This window comes from Rana temporaria, chromosome 8, assembly GCF_905171775.1.
Source record: "Rana temporaria chromosome 8, aRanTem1.1, whole genome shotgun sequence".
In the NCBI taxonomy this organism is placed as follows: Eukaryota; Metazoa; Chordata; class Amphibia; order Anura; family Ranidae; genus Rana; species Rana temporaria.
The window spans coordinates 154,703,460-154,717,154 of record NC_053496.1 but is presented as its reverse complement, the minus strand read 5'-3'; the positions used below and the strand labels follow the sequence as shown (position 1 = coordinate 154,717,154).

At 51.7% G+C, this 13,695-nt stretch overlaps 63 non-coding genes and 2 pseudogenes across 63 annotated transcripts; all 65 read right to left on the bottom strand.

Annotated features, from left to right (window-relative positions):
* Positions 1-14: 14 nt before the first annotated feature.
* Positions 15-133, bottom strand: LOC120912859. Its single transcript, XR_005743381.1, has one exon. It is a non-coding gene; the product is annotated as a 5S ribosomal RNA (ribosomal RNA).
* Positions 134-223: 90 nt separating this feature from the next.
* LOC120911965 lies at positions 224-342 on the bottom strand. Its single transcript, XR_005742731.1, has one exon. It is a non-coding gene; the product is annotated as a 5S ribosomal RNA (ribosomal RNA).
* Positions 343-432: 90 nt separating this feature from the next.
* On the bottom strand, positions 433-551 carry LOC120912858. Its single transcript, XR_005743380.1, has one exon. It is a non-coding gene; the product is annotated as a 5S ribosomal RNA (ribosomal RNA).
* A 90-nt stretch (positions 552-641) lies between these two features.
* Positions 642-760, bottom strand: LOC120911865. Its single transcript, XR_005742634.1, has one exon. It is a non-coding gene; the product is annotated as a 5S ribosomal RNA (ribosomal RNA).
* Positions 761-850: 90 nt separating this feature from the next.
* On the bottom strand, positions 851-969 carry LOC120912856. The gene has a single exon (XR_005743378.1). It is a non-coding gene; the product is annotated as a 5S ribosomal RNA (ribosomal RNA).
* Positions 970-1,059: 90 nt separating this feature from the next.
* LOC120911901 lies at positions 1,060-1,178 on the bottom strand. Its single transcript, XR_005742670.1, has one exon. It is a non-coding gene; the product is annotated as a 5S ribosomal RNA (ribosomal RNA).
* A 90-nt stretch (positions 1,179-1,268) lies between these two features.
* Positions 1,269-1,387, bottom strand: LOC120912855. The gene has a single exon (XR_005743377.1). It is a non-coding gene; the product is annotated as a 5S ribosomal RNA (ribosomal RNA).
* Positions 1,388-1,477: 90 nt separating this feature from the next.
* On the bottom strand, positions 1,478-1,596 carry LOC120911913. The gene has a single exon (XR_005742682.1). It is a non-coding gene; the product is annotated as a 5S ribosomal RNA (ribosomal RNA).
* A 90-nt stretch (positions 1,597-1,686) lies between these two features.
* Positions 1,687-1,805, bottom strand: LOC120912854. The gene has a single exon (XR_005743376.1). It is a non-coding gene; the product is annotated as a 5S ribosomal RNA (ribosomal RNA).
* A 90-nt stretch (positions 1,806-1,895) lies between these two features.
* Positions 1,896-2,004, bottom strand: LOC120912353 (annotated as a pseudogene).
* Positions 2,005-2,094: 90 nt separating this feature from the next.
* Positions 2,095-2,213, bottom strand: LOC120911862. Its single transcript, XR_005742631.1, has one exon. It is a non-coding gene; the product is annotated as a 5S ribosomal RNA (ribosomal RNA).
* A 90-nt stretch (positions 2,214-2,303) lies between these two features.
* Positions 2,304-2,422, bottom strand: LOC120911753. Its single transcript, XR_005742523.1, has one exon. It is a non-coding gene; the product is annotated as a 5S ribosomal RNA (ribosomal RNA).
* Positions 2,423-2,512: 90 nt separating this feature from the next.
* Positions 2,513-2,631, bottom strand: LOC120912853. Its single transcript, XR_005743375.1, has one exon. It is a non-coding gene; the product is annotated as a 5S ribosomal RNA (ribosomal RNA).
* Positions 2,632-2,721: 90 nt separating this feature from the next.
* Positions 2,722-2,840, bottom strand: LOC120911636. Its single transcript, XR_005742411.1, has one exon. It is a non-coding gene; the product is annotated as a 5S ribosomal RNA (ribosomal RNA).
* A 90-nt stretch (positions 2,841-2,930) lies between these two features.
* On the bottom strand, positions 2,931-3,049 carry LOC120911519. The gene has a single exon (XR_005742299.1). It is a non-coding gene; the product is annotated as a 5S ribosomal RNA (ribosomal RNA).
* A 91-nt stretch (positions 3,050-3,140) lies between these two features.
* Positions 3,141-3,259, bottom strand: LOC120912851. The gene has a single exon (XR_005743374.1). It is a non-coding gene; the product is annotated as a 5S ribosomal RNA (ribosomal RNA).
* A 90-nt stretch (positions 3,260-3,349) lies between these two features.
* On the bottom strand, positions 3,350-3,468 carry LOC120912850. Its single transcript, XR_005743373.1, has one exon. It is a non-coding gene; the product is annotated as a 5S ribosomal RNA (ribosomal RNA).
* Positions 3,469-3,558: 90 nt separating this feature from the next.
* Positions 3,559-3,677, bottom strand: LOC120912849. The gene has a single exon (XR_005743372.1). It is a non-coding gene; the product is annotated as a 5S ribosomal RNA (ribosomal RNA).
* A 90-nt stretch (positions 3,678-3,767) lies between these two features.
* Positions 3,768-3,886, bottom strand: LOC120911934. Its single transcript, XR_005742701.1, has one exon. It is a non-coding gene; the product is annotated as a 5S ribosomal RNA (ribosomal RNA).
* Positions 3,887-3,983: 97 nt separating this feature from the next.
* LOC120912445 lies at positions 3,984-4,092 on the bottom strand (annotated as a pseudogene).
* A 95-nt stretch (positions 4,093-4,187) lies between these two features.
* Positions 4,188-4,306, bottom strand: LOC120912586. Its single transcript, XR_005743120.1, has one exon. It is a non-coding gene; the product is annotated as a 5S ribosomal RNA (ribosomal RNA).
* Positions 4,307-4,396: 90 nt separating this feature from the next.
* Positions 4,397-4,515, bottom strand: LOC120912848. Its single transcript, XR_005743371.1, has one exon. It is a non-coding gene; the product is annotated as a 5S ribosomal RNA (ribosomal RNA).
* Positions 4,516-4,605: 90 nt separating this feature from the next.
* Positions 4,606-4,724, bottom strand: LOC120912847. The gene has a single exon (XR_005743370.1). It is a non-coding gene; the product is annotated as a 5S ribosomal RNA (ribosomal RNA).
* A 90-nt stretch (positions 4,725-4,814) lies between these two features.
* Positions 4,815-4,933, bottom strand: LOC120912846. The gene has a single exon (XR_005743369.1). It is a non-coding gene; the product is annotated as a 5S ribosomal RNA (ribosomal RNA).
* A 90-nt stretch (positions 4,934-5,023) lies between these two features.
* LOC120912844 lies at positions 5,024-5,142 on the bottom strand. The gene has a single exon (XR_005743367.1). It is a non-coding gene; the product is annotated as a 5S ribosomal RNA (ribosomal RNA).
* Positions 5,143-5,232: 90 nt separating this feature from the next.
* Positions 5,233-5,351, bottom strand: LOC120912843. The gene has a single exon (XR_005743366.1). It is a non-coding gene; the product is annotated as a 5S ribosomal RNA (ribosomal RNA).
* A 90-nt stretch (positions 5,352-5,441) lies between these two features.
* Positions 5,442-5,560, bottom strand: LOC120912842. Its single transcript, XR_005743365.1, has one exon. It is a non-coding gene; the product is annotated as a 5S ribosomal RNA (ribosomal RNA).
* Positions 5,561-5,650: 90 nt separating this feature from the next.
* Positions 5,651-5,769, bottom strand: LOC120912841. The gene has a single exon (XR_005743364.1). It is a non-coding gene; the product is annotated as a 5S ribosomal RNA (ribosomal RNA).
* A 90-nt stretch (positions 5,770-5,859) lies between these two features.
* On the bottom strand, positions 5,860-5,978 carry LOC120912840. The gene has a single exon (XR_005743363.1). It is a non-coding gene; the product is annotated as a 5S ribosomal RNA (ribosomal RNA).
* A 90-nt stretch (positions 5,979-6,068) lies between these two features.
* LOC120912839 lies at positions 6,069-6,187 on the bottom strand. The gene has a single exon (XR_005743362.1). It is a non-coding gene; the product is annotated as a 5S ribosomal RNA (ribosomal RNA).
* Positions 6,188-6,277: 90 nt separating this feature from the next.
* Positions 6,278-6,396, bottom strand: LOC120912838. Its single transcript, XR_005743361.1, has one exon. It is a non-coding gene; the product is annotated as a 5S ribosomal RNA (ribosomal RNA).
* A 91-nt stretch (positions 6,397-6,487) lies between these two features.
* On the bottom strand, positions 6,488-6,606 carry LOC120912837. Its single transcript, XR_005743360.1, has one exon. It is a non-coding gene; the product is annotated as a 5S ribosomal RNA (ribosomal RNA).
* Positions 6,607-6,696: 90 nt separating this feature from the next.
* LOC120912835 lies at positions 6,697-6,815 on the bottom strand. The gene has a single exon (XR_005743359.1). It is a non-coding gene; the product is annotated as a 5S ribosomal RNA (ribosomal RNA).
* A 90-nt stretch (positions 6,816-6,905) lies between these two features.
* LOC120911952 lies at positions 6,906-7,024 on the bottom strand. Its single transcript, XR_005742719.1, has one exon. It is a non-coding gene; the product is annotated as a 5S ribosomal RNA (ribosomal RNA).
* A 90-nt stretch (positions 7,025-7,114) lies between these two features.
* LOC120912834 lies at positions 7,115-7,233 on the bottom strand. Its single transcript, XR_005743358.1, has one exon. It is a non-coding gene; the product is annotated as a 5S ribosomal RNA (ribosomal RNA).
* Positions 7,234-7,323: 90 nt separating this feature from the next.
* LOC120912832 lies at positions 7,324-7,442 on the bottom strand. The gene has a single exon (XR_005743356.1). It is a non-coding gene; the product is annotated as a 5S ribosomal RNA (ribosomal RNA).
* Positions 7,443-7,532: 90 nt separating this feature from the next.
* On the bottom strand, positions 7,533-7,651 carry LOC120912831. The gene has a single exon (XR_005743355.1). It is a non-coding gene; the product is annotated as a 5S ribosomal RNA (ribosomal RNA).
* A 90-nt stretch (positions 7,652-7,741) lies between these two features.
* On the bottom strand, positions 7,742-7,860 carry LOC120912830. Its single transcript, XR_005743354.1, has one exon. It is a non-coding gene; the product is annotated as a 5S ribosomal RNA (ribosomal RNA).
* Positions 7,861-7,950: 90 nt separating this feature from the next.
* Positions 7,951-8,069, bottom strand: LOC120912829. The gene has a single exon (XR_005743353.1). It is a non-coding gene; the product is annotated as a 5S ribosomal RNA (ribosomal RNA).
* Positions 8,070-8,159: 90 nt separating this feature from the next.
* LOC120912828 lies at positions 8,160-8,278 on the bottom strand. Its single transcript, XR_005743352.1, has one exon. It is a non-coding gene; the product is annotated as a 5S ribosomal RNA (ribosomal RNA).
* A 90-nt stretch (positions 8,279-8,368) lies between these two features.
* Positions 8,369-8,487, bottom strand: LOC120912827. Its single transcript, XR_005743351.1, has one exon. It is a non-coding gene; the product is annotated as a 5S ribosomal RNA (ribosomal RNA).
* A 90-nt stretch (positions 8,488-8,577) lies between these two features.
* Positions 8,578-8,696, bottom strand: LOC120912826. Its single transcript, XR_005743350.1, has one exon. It is a non-coding gene; the product is annotated as a 5S ribosomal RNA (ribosomal RNA).
* Positions 8,697-8,786: 90 nt separating this feature from the next.
* Positions 8,787-8,905, bottom strand: LOC120912825. Its single transcript, XR_005743349.1, has one exon. It is a non-coding gene; the product is annotated as a 5S ribosomal RNA (ribosomal RNA).
* Positions 8,906-8,995: 90 nt separating this feature from the next.
* On the bottom strand, positions 8,996-9,114 carry LOC120912824. Its single transcript, XR_005743348.1, has one exon. It is a non-coding gene; the product is annotated as a 5S ribosomal RNA (ribosomal RNA).
* A 90-nt stretch (positions 9,115-9,204) lies between these two features.
* LOC120912823 lies at positions 9,205-9,323 on the bottom strand. Its single transcript, XR_005743347.1, has one exon. It is a non-coding gene; the product is annotated as a 5S ribosomal RNA (ribosomal RNA).
* Positions 9,324-9,413: 90 nt separating this feature from the next.
* Positions 9,414-9,532, bottom strand: LOC120912821. The gene has a single exon (XR_005743345.1). It is a non-coding gene; the product is annotated as a 5S ribosomal RNA (ribosomal RNA).
* Positions 9,533-9,622: 90 nt separating this feature from the next.
* Positions 9,623-9,741, bottom strand: LOC120912820. The gene has a single exon (XR_005743344.1). It is a non-coding gene; the product is annotated as a 5S ribosomal RNA (ribosomal RNA).
* A 90-nt stretch (positions 9,742-9,831) lies between these two features.
* LOC120912819 lies at positions 9,832-9,950 on the bottom strand. Its single transcript, XR_005743343.1, has one exon. It is a non-coding gene; the product is annotated as a 5S ribosomal RNA (ribosomal RNA).
* A 90-nt stretch (positions 9,951-10,040) lies between these two features.
* Positions 10,041-10,159, bottom strand: LOC120911864. Its single transcript, XR_005742633.1, has one exon. It is a non-coding gene; the product is annotated as a 5S ribosomal RNA (ribosomal RNA).
* Positions 10,160-10,249: 90 nt separating this feature from the next.
* LOC120912818 lies at positions 10,250-10,368 on the bottom strand. The gene has a single exon (XR_005743342.1). It is a non-coding gene; the product is annotated as a 5S ribosomal RNA (ribosomal RNA).
* A 90-nt stretch (positions 10,369-10,458) lies between these two features.
* LOC120912817 lies at positions 10,459-10,577 on the bottom strand. Its single transcript, XR_005743341.1, has one exon. It is a non-coding gene; the product is annotated as a 5S ribosomal RNA (ribosomal RNA).
* A 90-nt stretch (positions 10,578-10,667) lies between these two features.
* On the bottom strand, positions 10,668-10,786 carry LOC120912816. Its single transcript, XR_005743340.1, has one exon. It is a non-coding gene; the product is annotated as a 5S ribosomal RNA (ribosomal RNA).
* A 90-nt stretch (positions 10,787-10,876) lies between these two features.
* LOC120912815 lies at positions 10,877-10,995 on the bottom strand. Its single transcript, XR_005743339.1, has one exon. It is a non-coding gene; the product is annotated as a 5S ribosomal RNA (ribosomal RNA).
* Positions 10,996-11,085: 90 nt separating this feature from the next.
* Positions 11,086-11,204, bottom strand: LOC120912814. The gene has a single exon (XR_005743338.1). It is a non-coding gene; the product is annotated as a 5S ribosomal RNA (ribosomal RNA).
* A 90-nt stretch (positions 11,205-11,294) lies between these two features.
* On the bottom strand, positions 11,295-11,413 carry LOC120912813. The gene has a single exon (XR_005743337.1). It is a non-coding gene; the product is annotated as a 5S ribosomal RNA (ribosomal RNA).
* A 90-nt stretch (positions 11,414-11,503) lies between these two features.
* On the bottom strand, positions 11,504-11,622 carry LOC120911919. The gene has a single exon (XR_005742687.1). It is a non-coding gene; the product is annotated as a 5S ribosomal RNA (ribosomal RNA).
* Positions 11,623-11,712: 90 nt separating this feature from the next.
* Positions 11,713-11,831, bottom strand: LOC120912812. Its single transcript, XR_005743336.1, has one exon. It is a non-coding gene; the product is annotated as a 5S ribosomal RNA (ribosomal RNA).
* Positions 11,832-11,921: 90 nt separating this feature from the next.
* On the bottom strand, positions 11,922-12,040 carry LOC120912810. The gene has a single exon (XR_005743334.1). It is a non-coding gene; the product is annotated as a 5S ribosomal RNA (ribosomal RNA).
* Positions 12,041-12,130: 90 nt separating this feature from the next.
* Positions 12,131-12,249, bottom strand: LOC120912809. Its single transcript, XR_005743333.1, has one exon. It is a non-coding gene; the product is annotated as a 5S ribosomal RNA (ribosomal RNA).
* A 90-nt stretch (positions 12,250-12,339) lies between these two features.
* On the bottom strand, positions 12,340-12,458 carry LOC120911918. The gene has a single exon (XR_005742686.1). It is a non-coding gene; the product is annotated as a 5S ribosomal RNA (ribosomal RNA).
* A 90-nt stretch (positions 12,459-12,548) lies between these two features.
* LOC120912808 lies at positions 12,549-12,667 on the bottom strand. The gene has a single exon (XR_005743332.1). It is a non-coding gene; the product is annotated as a 5S ribosomal RNA (ribosomal RNA).
* A 90-nt stretch (positions 12,668-12,757) lies between these two features.
* Positions 12,758-12,876, bottom strand: LOC120912807. The gene has a single exon (XR_005743331.1). It is a non-coding gene; the product is annotated as a 5S ribosomal RNA (ribosomal RNA).
* A 90-nt stretch (positions 12,877-12,966) lies between these two features.
* LOC120912806 lies at positions 12,967-13,085 on the bottom strand. The gene has a single exon (XR_005743330.1). It is a non-coding gene; the product is annotated as a 5S ribosomal RNA (ribosomal RNA).
* Positions 13,086-13,175: 90 nt separating this feature from the next.
* LOC120912805 lies at positions 13,176-13,294 on the bottom strand. Its single transcript, XR_005743329.1, has one exon. It is a non-coding gene; the product is annotated as a 5S ribosomal RNA (ribosomal RNA).
* Positions 13,295-13,384: 90 nt separating this feature from the next.
* On the bottom strand, positions 13,385-13,503 carry LOC120912804. Its single transcript, XR_005743328.1, has one exon. It is a non-coding gene; the product is annotated as a 5S ribosomal RNA (ribosomal RNA).
* Between the last annotated feature and the right edge of the window lie 192 nt (positions 13,504-13,695).

Below are 13,695 nucleotides of genomic sequence, written 5' to 3'. Positions count from 1 at the left end.
CACCAAAACAAAAAAGCCTACAGCACCTGGTATTCCCAGGCGGTCTCCCATCCAGGTACTAACCAGGCCCGACCCTGCTTAGCCTCCGAGATCAGACGAGATCGGGCGCTTTCAAGGTGATGTGGCCGTAGGCGATAACCATGGCTGTCCTTAACTCTCTTGAAGATAGCATGGAAGAAAGACTGGGGGAAAAAAGAGATTCAAGACTCCACCAAAACAAAAAAGCCTACAGCACCTGGTATTCCCAGGCGGTCTCCCATCCAGGTACTAACCAGGCGCGACCCTGCTTAGCCTCCGAGATCAGACGAGATCGGGCGCTTTCAAGGTGATGTGGCCGTAGGCGATAACCATGGCTGTCCTTAACTCTCTTGAAGATAGCATGGAAGAAAGACTGGGGGAAAAAAGAGATTCAAGACTCCACCAAAACAAAAAAGCCTACAGCACCTGGTATTCCCAGGCGGTCTCCCATCCAGGTACTAACCAGGCCCGACCCTGCTTAGCCTCCGAGATCAGACGAGATCGGGCGCTTTCAAGGTGATGTGGCCGTAGGCGATGACCATGGCTGTCCTTAACTCTCTTGAAGATAGCATGGAAGAAAGACTGGGGGAAAAAAGAGATTCAAGACTCCACCAAAACAAAAAAGCCTACAGCACCTGGTATTCCCAGGCGGTCTCCCATCCAGGTACTAACCAGGCCCGACCCTGCTTAGCCTCCGAGATCAGACGAGATCGGGTGCTTTCAAGGTGATGTGGCCGTAGGCGATAACCATGGCTGTCCTTAACTCTCTTGAAGATAGCATGGAAGAAAGACTGGGGGAAAAAAGAGATTCAAGACTCCACCAAAACAAAAAAGCCTACAGCACCTGGTATTCCCAGGCGGTCTCCCATCCAGGTACTAACCAGGCCCGACCCTGCTTAGCCTCCGAGATCAGACGAGATCGGGCGCTTTCAAGGTGATGTGGCCGTAGGCGATAACCATGGCTGTCCTTAACTCTCTTGAAGATAGCATGGAAGAAAGACTGGGGGAAAAAAGAGATTCAAGACTCCACCAAAACAAAAAAGCCTACAGCACCTGGCATTCCCAGGCGGTCTCCCATCCAGGTACTAACCAGGCCCGACCCTGCTTAGCCTCCGAGATCAGACGAGATCGGGCGCTTTCAAGGTGATGTGGCCGTAGGCGATAGCCATGGCTGTCCTTAACTCTCTTGAAGATAGCATGGAAGAAAGACTGGGGGAAAAAAGAGATTCAAGACTCCACCAAAACAAAAAAGCCTACAGCACCTGGTATTCCCAGGCGGTCTCCCATCCAGGTACTAACCAGGCCCGACCCTGCTTAGCCTCCGAGATCAGACGAGATCGGGCGCTTTCAAGGTGATGTGGCCGTAGGCGATAACCATGGCTGTCCTTAACTCTCTTGAAGATAGCATGGAAGAAAGACTGGGGGAAAAAAGAGATTCAAGACTCCACCAAAACAAAAAAGCCTACAGCACCTGGTATTCCCAGGCGGTCTCCCATCCAGGTACTAACCAGGCCCGACCCTGCTTAGCCTCCGAGATCAGACGAGATCGGGCGCTTTCAAGGTGATGTGGCCGCAGGCGATAACCATGGCTGTCCTTAACTCTCTTGAAGATAGCATGGAAGAAAGACTGGGGGAAAAAAGAGATTCAAGACTCCACCAAAACAAAAAAGCCTACAGCACCTGGTATTCCCAGGCGGTCTCCCATCCAGGTACTAACCAGGCCCGACCCTGCTTAGCCTCCGAGATCAGACGAGATCGGGCGCTTTCAAGGTGATGTGGCCGTAGGCGATAACCATGGCTGTCCTTAACTCTCTTGAAGATAGCATGGAAGAAAGACTGGGGGAAAAAAGAGATTCAAGACTCCACCAAAACAAAAAAGCCTACAGCACCTGGTATTCCCAGGCGGTCTCCCATCCAGGTACTAACCAGGCCCGACCCTGCTTAGCCTCCGAGATCGGGCGCTTTCAAGGTGATGTGGCCGTAGGCGATAACCATGGCTGTCCTTAACTCTCTTGAAGATAGCATGGAAGAAAGACTGGGGGAAAAAAGAGATTCAAGACTCCACCAAAACAAAAAAGCCTACAGCACCTGGTATTCCCAGGCGGTCTCCCATCCAGGTACTAACCAGGCCCCACCCTGCTTAGCCTCCGAGATCAGACGAGATCGGGCGCTTTCAAGGTGATGTGGCCGTAGGCGATAACCATGGCTGTCCTTAACTCTCTTGAAGATAGCATGGAAGAAAGCCTGGGGGAAAAAAGAGATTCAAGACTCCACCAAAACAAAAAAGCCTACAGCACCTGGTATTCCCAGGCGGTCTCCCATCCAGGTACTAACCAGGCCCGACCCTGCTTAGCCTCCGAGATCAGACGAGATCGGGTGCTTTCAAGGTGATGTGGCCGTAGGCGATAACCATGGCTGTCCTTAACTCTCTTGAAGATAGCATGGAAGAAAGACTGGGGGAAAAAAGAGATTCAAGACTCCACCAAAACAAAAAAGCCTACAGCACCTGGTATTCCCAGGCGGTCTCCCATCCAGGTACTAACCAGGCCCGACCCTGCTTAGCCTCCGAGATCAGACGAGATCGGGCGCTTTCAAGGTGATGTGGCCGTAGGCGATAACCATGGCTGTCCTTAACTCTCTTGAAGATAGCATGGAAGAAAGACTGGGGGAAAAAAGAGATTCAAGACTCCACCAAAACAAAAAAGCCTACAGCACCTGGTATTCCCAGGCGGTCTCCCATCCAGGTACTAACCAGGCCCGACCCTGCTTAGCCTCCGAGATCAGACGAGATCGGGTGCTTTCAAGGTGATGTGGCCGTAGGCGATAACCATGGCTGTCCTTAACTCTCTTGAAGATAGCATGGAAGAAAGACTGGGGGAAAAAAGAGATTCAAGACTCCACCAAAACAAAAAAGCCTACAGCACCTGGTATTCCCAGGCGGTCTCCCATCCAGGTACTAACCAGGCCCGACCCTGCTTAGCCTCCGAGATCAGACGAGATCGGGTGCTTTCAAGGTGATGTGGCCGTAGGCGATAACCATGGCTGTCCTTAACTCTCTTGAAGATAGCATGGAAGAAAGACTGGGGGGAAAAAAGAGATTCAAGACTCCACCAAAACAAAAAAGCCTACAGCACCTGGTATTCCCAGGCGGTCTCCCATCCAGGTACTAACCAGGCCCGACCCTGCTTAGCCTCCGAGATCAGACGAGATCGGGCGCTTTCAAGGTGATGTGGCCGTAGGCGATAACCATGGCTGTCCTTAACTCTCTTGAAGATAGCATGGAAGAAAGACTGGGGGAAAAAAGAGATTCAAGACTCCACCAAAACAAAAAAGCCTACAGCACCTGGTATTCCCAGGCGGTCTCCCATCCAGGTACTAACCAGGCCCGACCCTGCTTAGCCTCCGAGATCAGACGAGATCGGGCGCTTTCAAGGTGATGTGGCCGTAGGCGATAACCATGGCTGTCCTTAACTCTCTTGAAGATAGCATGGAAGAAAGACTGGGGGAAAAAAGAGATTCAAGACTCCACCAAAACAAAAAAGCCTACAGCACCTGGTATTCCCAGGCGGTCTCCCATCCAGGTACTAACCAGGCCCGACCCTGCTTAGCCTCCGAGATCAGACGAGATCGGGCGCTTTCAAGGTGATGTGGCCGTAGGCGATAACCATGGCTGTCCTTAACTCTCTTGAAGATAGCATGGAAGAAAGACTGGGGGAAAAAAGAGATTCAAGACTCCACCAAAACAAAAAAGCCTACAGCACCTGGTATTCCCAGGCGGTCTCCCATCCAGGTACTAACCAGGCCCGACCCTGCTTAGCCTCCGAGATCAGACGAGATCGGGCGCTTTTAGGGTGATGTGGCCGTAGGCGATAACCATGGCTGTACTTAACTCTCTTGAAGATAGCATGGAAGAAAGTCTCGGAAAAAAAAAAAGATTCAAGGACTCCCCCACAACCCAAAAAAAAAGCCCACAGCAGCTGGTATTCCCAGGCGGTCTCCCATCCAGGTACTAACCAGGCCCGACCCTGCTTAGCCTCCGAGATCAGACGCTTTGAGGGTGATGTGGCCGTAGGCAATAACCATGGCTGTCCTTAACTCTCTTGAAGATAGCATGGAAGAAAGACTGGGGGAAAAAAGAGATTCAAGACTCCACCACGACAACCAAAAAAAGCCTACAGCACCTGGTATTCCCAGGCGGTCTCCCATCCAAGTACTAACCAGGCCCGACCCTGCTTAGCCTCCGAGATCAGACGAGATCGGGCGCTTTCAAGGTGATGTGGCCGTAGGCGATAACCATGGCTGTCCTTAACTCTCTTGAAGATAGCATGGAAGAAAGACTGGGGGAAAAAAGAGATTCAAGACTCCACCAAAACAAAAAAGCCTACAGCACCTGGTATTCCCAGGCGGTCTCCCATCCAGGTACTAACCAGGCCCGACCCTGCTTAGCCTCCGAGATCAGACGAGATCGGGCGCTTTCAAGGTGATGTGGCCGTAGGCGATAACCATGGCTGTCCTTAACTCTCTTGAAGATAGCATGGAAGAAAGACTGGGGGAAAAAAGAGATTCAAGACTCCACCAAAACAAAAAAGCCTACAGCACCTGGTATTCCCAGGCGGTCTCCCATCCAGGTACTAACCAGGCCCGACCCTGCTTAGCCTCCGAGATCAGACGAGATCGGGCGCTTTCAAGGTGATGTGGCCGTAGGCGATAACCATGGCTGTCCTTAACTCTCTTGAAGATAGCATGGAAGAAAGACTGGGGGAAAAAAGAGATTCAAGACTCCACCAAAACAAAAAAGCCTACAGCACCTGGTATTCCCAGGCGGTCTCCCATCCAGGTACTAACCAGGCCCGACCCTGCTTAGCCTCCGAGATCAGACGAGATCGGGCGCTTTCAAGGTGATGTGGCCGTAGGCGATAACCATGGCTGTCCTTAACTCTCTTGAAGATAGCATGGAAGAAAGACTGGGGGAAAAAAGAGATTCAAGACTCCACCAAAACAAAAAAGCCTACAGCACCTGGTATTCCCAGGCGGTCTCCCATCCAGGTACTAACCAGGCCCGACCCTGCTTAGCCTCCGAGATCAGACGAGATCGGGCGCTTTCAAGGTGATGTGGCCGTAGGCGATAACCATGGCTGTCCTTAACTCTCTTGAAGATAGCATGGAAGAAAGACTGGGGGAAAAAAGAGATTCAAGACTCCACCAAAACAAAAAAGCCTACAGCACCTGGTATTCCCAGGCGGTCTCCCATCCAGGTACTAACCAGGCCCGACCCTGCTTAGCCTCCGAGATCAGACGAGATCGGGCGCTTTCAAGGTGATGTGGCCGTAGGCGATAACCATGGCTGTCCTTAACTCTCTTGAAGATAGCATGGAAGAAAGACTGGGGGAAAAAAGAGATTCAAGACTCCACCAAAACAAAAAAGCCTACAGCACCTGGTATTCCCAGGCGGTCTCCCATCCAGGTACTAACCAGGCCCGACCCTGCTTAGCCTCCGAGATCAGACGAGATCGGGCGCTTTCAAGGTGATGTGGCCGTAGGCGATAACCATGGCTGTCCTTAACTCTCTTGAAGATAGCATGGAAGAAAGACTGGGGGAAAAAAGAGATTCAAGACTCCACCAAAACAAAAAAGCCTACAGCACCTGGTATTCCCAGGCGGTCTCCCATCCAGGTACTAACCAGGCCCGACCCTGCTTAGCCTCCGAGATCAGACGAGATCGGGCGCTTTCAAGGTGATGTGGCCGTAGGCGATAACCATGGCTGTCCTTAACTCTCTTGAAGATAGCATGGAAGAAAGACTGGGGGAAAAAAGAGATTCAAGACTCCACCAAAACAAAAAAGCCTACAGCACCTGGTATTCCCAGGCGGTCTCCCATCCAGGTACTAACCAGGCCCGACCCTGCTTAGCCTCCGAGATCAGACGAGATCGGGCGCTTTCAAGGTGATGTGGCCGTAGGCGATAACCATGGCTGTCCTTAACTCTCTTGAAGATAGCATGGAAGAAAGACTGGGGGAAAAAAGAGATTCAAGACTCCACCAAAACAAAAAAGCCTACAGCACCTGGTATTCCCAGGCGGTCTCCCATCCAGGTACTAACCAGGCCCGACCCTGCTTAGCCTCCGAGATCAGACGAGATCGGGCGCTTTCAAGGTGATGTGGCCGTAGGCGATAACCATGGCTGTCCTTAACTCTCTTGAAGATAGCATGGAAGAAAGACTGGGGGAAAAAAGAGATTCAAGACTCCACCAAAACAAAAAAGCCTACAGCACCTGGTATTCCCAGGCGGTCTCCCATCCAGGTACTAACCAGGCCCGACCCTGCTTAGCCTCCGAGATCAGACGAGATCGGGCGCTTTCAAGGTGATGTGGCCGTAGGCGATAACCATGGCTGTCCTTAACTCTCTTGAAGATAGCATGGAAGAAAGACTGGGGGAAAAAAGAGATTCAAGACTCCCACCAAAACAAAAAAGCCTACAGCACCTGGTATTCCCAGGCGGTCTCCCATCCAGGTACTAACCAGGCCCGACCCTGCTTAGCCTCCGAGATCAGACGAGATCGGGCGCTTTCAAGGTGATGTGGCCGTAGGCGATAACCATGGCTGTCCTTAACTCTCTTGAAGATAGCATGGAAGAAAGACTGGGGGAAAAAAGAGATTCAAGACTCCACCAAAACAAAAAAGCCTACAGCACCTGGTATTCCCAGGCGGTCTCCCATCCAGGTACTAACCAGGCCCGACCCTGCTTAGCCTCCGAGATCAGACGAGATCGGGCGCTTTCAAGGTGATGTGGCCGTAGGCGATAACCATGGCTGTCCTTAACTCTCTTGAAGATAGCATGGAAGAAAGACTGGGGGAAAAAAGAGATTCAAGACTCCACCAAAACAAAAAAGCCTACAGCACCTGGTATTCCCAGGCGGTCTCCCATCCAGGTACTAACCAGGCCCGACCCTGCTTATCCTCCGAGATCAGACGAGATCGGGCGCTTTCAAGGTGATGTGGCCGTAGGCGATAACCATGGCTGTCCTTAACTCTCTTGAAGATAGCATGGAAGAAAGACTGGGGGAAAAAAGAGATTCAAGACTCCACCAAAACAAAAAAGCCTACAGCACCTGGTATTCCCAGGCGGTCTCCCATCCAGGTACTAACCAGGCCCGACCCTGCTTAGCCTCCGAGATCAGACGAGATCGGGCGCTTTCAAGGTGATGTGGCCGTAGGCGATAACCATGGCTGTCCTTAACTCTCTTGAAGATAGCATGGAAGAAAGACTGGGGGAAAAAAGAGATTCAAGACTCCACCAAAACAAAAAAGCCTACAGCACCTGGTATTCCCAGGCGGTCTCCCATCCAGGTACTAACCAGGCCCGACCCTGCTTAGCCTCCGAGATCAGACGAGATCGGGCGCTTTCAAGGTGATGTGGCCGTAGGCGATAACCATGGCTGTCCTTAACTCTCTTGAAGATAGCATGGAAGAAAGACTGGGGGAAAAAAGAGATTCAAGACTCCACCAAAACAAAAAAGCCTACAGCACCTGGTATTCCCAGGCGGTCTCCCATCCAGGTACTAACCAGGCCCGACCCTGCTTAGCCTCCGAGATCAGACGAGATCGGGCGCTTTCAAGGTGATGTGGCCGTAGGCGATAACCATGGCTGTCCTTAACTCTCTTGAAGATAGCATGGAAGAAAGACTGGGGGAAAAAAGAGATTCAAGACTCCACCAAAACAAAAAAGCCTACAGCACCTGGTATTCCCAGGCGGTCTCCCATCCAGGTACTAACCAGGCCCGACCCTGCTTAGCCTCCGAGATCAGACGAGATCGGGCGCTTTCAAGGTGATGTGGCCGTAGGCGATAACCATGGCTGTCCTTAACTCTCTTGAAGATAGCATGGAAGAAAGACTGGGGGAAAAAAGAGATTCAAGACTCCACCAAAACAAAAAAGCCTACAGCACCTGGTATTCCCAGGCGGTCTCCCATCCAGGTACTAACCAGGCCCGACCCTGCTTAGCCTCCGAGATCAGACGAGATCGGGCGCTTTCAAGGTGATGTGGCCGTAGGCGATAACCATGGCTGTCCTTAACTCTCTTGAAGATAGCATGGAAGAAAGACTGGGGGAAAAAAGAGATTCAAGACTCCACCAAAACAAAAAAGCCTACAGCACCTGGTATTCCCAGGCGGTCTCCCATCCAGGTACTAACCAGGCCCGACCCTGCTTAGCCTCCGAGATCAGACGAGATCGGGCGCTTTCAAGGTGATGTGGCCGTAGGCGATAACCATGGCTGTCCTTAACTCTCTTGAAGATAGCATGGAAGAAAGACTGGGGGAAAAAAGAGATTCAAGACTCCACCAAAACAAAAAAGCCTACAGCACCTGGTATTCCCAGGCGGTCTCCCATCCAGGTACTAACCAGGCCCGACCCTGCTTAGCCTCCGAGATCAGACGAGATCGGGCGCTTTCAAGGTGATGTGGCCGTAGGCGATAACCATGGCTGTCCTTAACTCTCTTGAAGATAGCATGGAAGAAAGACTGGGGGAAAAAAGAGATTCAAGACTCCACCAAAACAAAAAAGCCTACAGCACCTGGTATTCCCAGGCGGTCTCCCATCCAGGTACTAACCAGGCCCGACCCTGCTTAGCCTCCGAGATCAGACGAGATCGGGCGCTTTCAAGGTGATGTGGCCGTAGGCGATAACCATGGCTGTCCTTAACTCTCTTGAAGATAGCATGGAAGAAAGACTGGGGGAAAAAAGAGATTCAAGACTCCACCAAAACAAAAAAGCCTACAGCACCTGGTATTCCCAGGCGGTCTCCCATCCAGGTACTAACCAGGCCCGACCCTGCTTAGCCTCCGAGATCAGACGAGATCGGGCGCTTTCAAGGTGATGTGGCCGTAGGCGATAACCATGGCTGTCCTTAACTCTCTTGAAGATAGCATGGAAGAAAGACTGGGGGAAAAAAGAGATTCAAGACTCCACCAAAACAAAAAAGCCTACAGCACCTGGTATTCCCAGGCGGTCTCCCATCCAGGTACTAACCAGGCCCGACCCTGCTTAGCCTCCGAGATCAGACGAGATCGGGCGCTTTCAAGGTGATGTGGCCGTAGGCGATAACCATGGCTGTCCTTAACTCTCTTGAAGATAGCATGGAAGAAAGACTGGGGGAAAAAAGAGATTCAAGACTCCACCAAAACAAAAAAGCCTACAGCACCTGGTATTCCCAGGCGGTCTCCCATCCAGGTACTAACCAGGCCCGACCCTGCTTAGCCTCCGAGATCAGACGAGATCGGGCGCTTTCAAGGTGATGTGGCCGTAGGCGATAACCATGGCTGTCCTTAACTCTCTTGAAGATAGCATGGAAGAAAGACTGGGGGAAAAAAGAGATTCAAGACTCCACCAAAACAAAAAAGCCTACAGCACCTGGTATTCCCAGGCGGTCTCCCATCCAGGTACTAACCAGGCCCGACCCTGCTTAGCCTCCGAGATCAGACGAGATCGGGCGCTTTCAAGGTGATGTGGCCGTAGGCGATAACCATGGCTGTCCTTAACTCTCTTGAAGATAGCATGGAAGAAAGACTGGGGGAAAAAAGAGATTCAAGACTCCACCAAAACAAAAAAGCCTACAGCACCTGGTATTCCCAGGCGGTCTCCCATCCAGGTACTAACCAGGCCCGACCCTGCTTAGCCTCCGAGATCAGACGAGATCGGGCGCTTTCAAGGTGATGTGGCCGTAGGCGATAACCATGGCTGTCCTTAACTCTCTTGAAGATAGCATGGAAGAAAGACTGGGGGAAAAAAGAGATTCAAGACTCCACCAAAACAAAAAAGCCTACAGCACCTGGTATTCCCAGGCGGTCTCCCATCCAGGTACTAACCAGGCCCGACCCTGCTTAGCCTCCGAGATCAGACGAGATCGGGCGCTTTCAAGGTGATGTGGCCGTAGGCGATAACCATGGCTGTCCTTAACTCTCTTGAAGATAGCATGGAAGAAAGACTGGGGGAAAAAAGAGATTCAAGACTCCACCAAAACAAAAAAGCCTACAGCACCTGGTATTCCCACGCGGTCTCCCATCCAGGTACTAACCAGGCCCGACCCTGCTTAGCCTCCGAGATCAGACGAGATCGGGCGCTTTCAAGGTGATGTGGCCGTAGGCGATAACCATGGCTGTCCTTAACTCTCTTGAAGATAGCATGGAAGAAAGACTGGGGGAAAAAAGAGATTCAAGACTCCACCAAAACAAAAAAGCCTACAGCACCTGGTATTCCCAGGCGGTCTCCCATCCAGGTACTAACCAGGCCCGACCCTGCTTAGCCTCCGAGATCAGACGAGATCGGGCGCTTTCAAGGTGATGTGGCCGTAGGCGATAACCATGGCTGTCCTTAACTCTCTTGAAGATAGCATGGAAGAAAGACTGGGGGAAAAAAGAGATTCAAGACTCCACCAAAACAAAAAAGCCTACAGCACCTGGTATTCCCAGGCGGTCTCCCATCCAGGTACTAACCAGGCCCGACCCTGCTTAGCCTCCGAGATCAGACGAGATCGGGCGCTTTCAAGGTGATGTGGCCGTAGGCGATAACCATGGCTGTCCTTAACTCTCTTGAAGATAGCATGGAAGAAAGACTGGGGGAAAAAAGAGATTCAAGACTCCACCAAAACAAAAAAGCCTACAGCACCTGGTATTCCCAGGCGGTCTCCCATCCAGGTACTAACCAGGCCCGACCCTGCTTAGCCTCCGAGATCAGACGAGATCGGGCGCTTTCAAGGTGATGTGGCCGTAGGCGATAACCATGGCTGTCCTTAACTCTCTTGAAGATAGCATGGAAGAAAGACTGGGGGAAAAAAGAGATTCAAGACTCCACCAAAACAAAAAAGCCTACAGCACCTGGTATTCCCAGGCGGTCTCCCATCCAGGTACTAACCAGGCCCGACCCTGCTTAGCCTCCGAGATCAGACGAGATCGGGCGCTTTCAAGGTGATGTGGCCGTAGGCGATAACCATGGCTGTCCTTAACTCTCTTGAAGATAGCATGGAAGAAAGACTGGGGGAAAAAAGAGATTCAAGACTCCACCAAAACAAAAAAGCCTACAGCACCTGGTATTCCCAGGCGGTCTCCCATCCAGGTACTAACCAGGCCCGACCCTGCTTAGCCTCCGAGATCAGACGAGATCGGGCGCTTTCAAGGTGATGTGGCCGTAGGCGATAACCATGGCTGTCCTTAACTCTCTTGAAGATAGCATGGAAGAAAGACTGGGGGAAAAAAGAGATTCAAGACTCCACCAAAACAAAAAAGCCTACAGCACCTGGTATTCCCAGGCGGTCTCCCATCCAGGTACTAACCAGGCCCGACCCTGCTTAGCCTCCGAGATCAGACGAGATCGGGCGCTTTCAAGGTGATGTGGCCGTAGGCGATAACCATGGCTGTCCTTAACTCTCTTGAAGATAGCATGGAAGAAAGACTGGGGGAAAAAAGAGATTCAAGACTCCACCAAAACAAAAAAGCCTACAGCACCTGGTATTCCCAGGCGGTCTCCCATCCAGGTACTAACCAGGCCCGACCCTGCTTAGCCTCCGAGATCAGACGAGATCGGGCGCTTTCAAAGTGATGTGGCCGTAGGCGATAACCATGGCTGTCCTTAACTCTCTTGAAGATAGCATGGAAGAAAGACTGGGGGAAAAAAGAGATTCAAGACTCCACCAAAACAAAAAAGCCTACAGCACCTGGTATTCCCAGGCGGTCTCCCATCCAGGTACTAACCAGGCCCGACCCTGCTTAGCCTCCGAGATCAGACGAGATCGGGCGCTTTCAAGGTGATGTGGCCGTAGGCGATAACCATGGCTGTCCTTAACTCTCTTGAAGATAGCATGGAAGAAAGACTGGGGGAAAAAAGAGATTCAAGACTCCACCAAAACAAAAAAGCCTACAGCACCTGGTATTCCCAGGCGGTCTCCCATCCAGGTACTAACCAGGCCCGACCCTGCTTAGCCTCCGAGATCAGACGAGATCGGGCGCTTTCAAGGTGATGTGGCCGTAGGCGATAACCATGGCTGTCCTTAACTCTCTTGAAGATAGCATGGAAGAAAGACTGGGGGAAAAAAGAGATTCAAGACTCCACCAAAACAAAAAAGCCTACAGCACCTGGTATTCCCAGGCGGTCTCCCATCCAGGTACTAACCAGGCCCGACCCTGCTTAGCCTCCGAGATCAGACGAGATCGGGCGCTTTCAAGGTGATGTGGCCGTAGGCGATAACCATGGCTGTCCTTAACTCTCTTGAAGATAGCATGGAAGAAAGACTGGGGGAAAAAAGAGATTCAAGACTCCACCAAAACAAAAAAGCCTACAGCACCTGGTATTCCCAGGCGGTCTCCCATCCAGGTACTAACCAGGCCCGACCCTGCTTAGCCTCCGAGATCAGACGAGATCGGGCGCTTTCAAAGTGATGTGGCCGTAGGCGATAACCATGGCTGTCCTTAACTCTCTTGAAGATAGCATGGAAGAAAGACTGGGGGAAAAAAGAGATTCAAGACTCCACCAAAACAAAAAAGCCTACAGCACCTGGTATTCCCAGGCGGTCTCCCATCCAGGTACTAACCAGGCCCGACCCTGCTTAGCCTCCGAGATCAGACGAGATCGGGCGCTTTCAAGGTGATGTGGCCGTAGGCGATAACCATGGCTGTCCTTAACTCTCTTGAAGATAGCATGGAAGAAAGACTGGGGGAAAAAAGAGATTCAAGACTCCACCAAAACAAAAAAGCCTACAGCACCTGGTATTCCCAGGCGGTCTCCCATCCAGGTACTAACCAGGCCCGACCCTGCTTAGCCTCCGAGATCAGACGAGATCGGGCGCTTTCAAGGTGATGTGGCCGTAGGCGATAACCATGGCTGTCCTTAACTCTCTTGAAGATAGCATGGAAGAAAGACTGGGGGAAAAAAGAGATTCAAGACTCCACCAAAACAAAAAAGCCTACAGCACCTGGTATTCCCAGGCGGTCTCCCATCCAGGTACTAACCAGGCCCGACCCTGCTTAGCCTCCGAGATCAGACGAGATCGGGCGCTTTCAAGGTGATGTGGCCGTAGGCGATAACCATGGCTGTCCTTAACTCTCTTGAAGATAGCATGGAAGAAAGACTGGGGGAAAAAAGAGATTCAAGACTCCACCAAAACAAAAAAGCCTACAGCACCTGGTATTCCCAGGCGGTCTCCCATCCAGGTACTAACCAGGCCCGACCCTGCTTAGCCTCCGAGATCAGACGAGATCGGGCGCTTTCAAGGTGATGTGGCCGTAGGCGATAACCATGGCTGTCCTTAACTCTCTTGAAGATAGCATGGAAGAAAGACTGGGGGAAAAAAGAGATTCAAGACTCCACCAAAACAAAAAAGCCTACAGCACCTGGTATTCCCAGGCGGTCTCCCATCCAGGTACTAACCAGGCCCGACCCTGCTTAGCCTCCGAGATCAGACGAGATCGGGCGCTTTCAAGGTGATGTGGCCGTAGGCGATAACCATGGCTGTCCTTAACTCTCTTGAAGATAGCATGGAAGAAAGACTGGGGGAAAAAAGAGATTCAAGACTCCACCAAAACAAAAAAGCCTACAGCACCTGGTATTCCCAGGCGGTCTCCCATCCAGGTACTAACCAGGCCCGACCCTGCTTAGCCTCCGAGATCAGACGAGATCGGGCGCTTTCAAG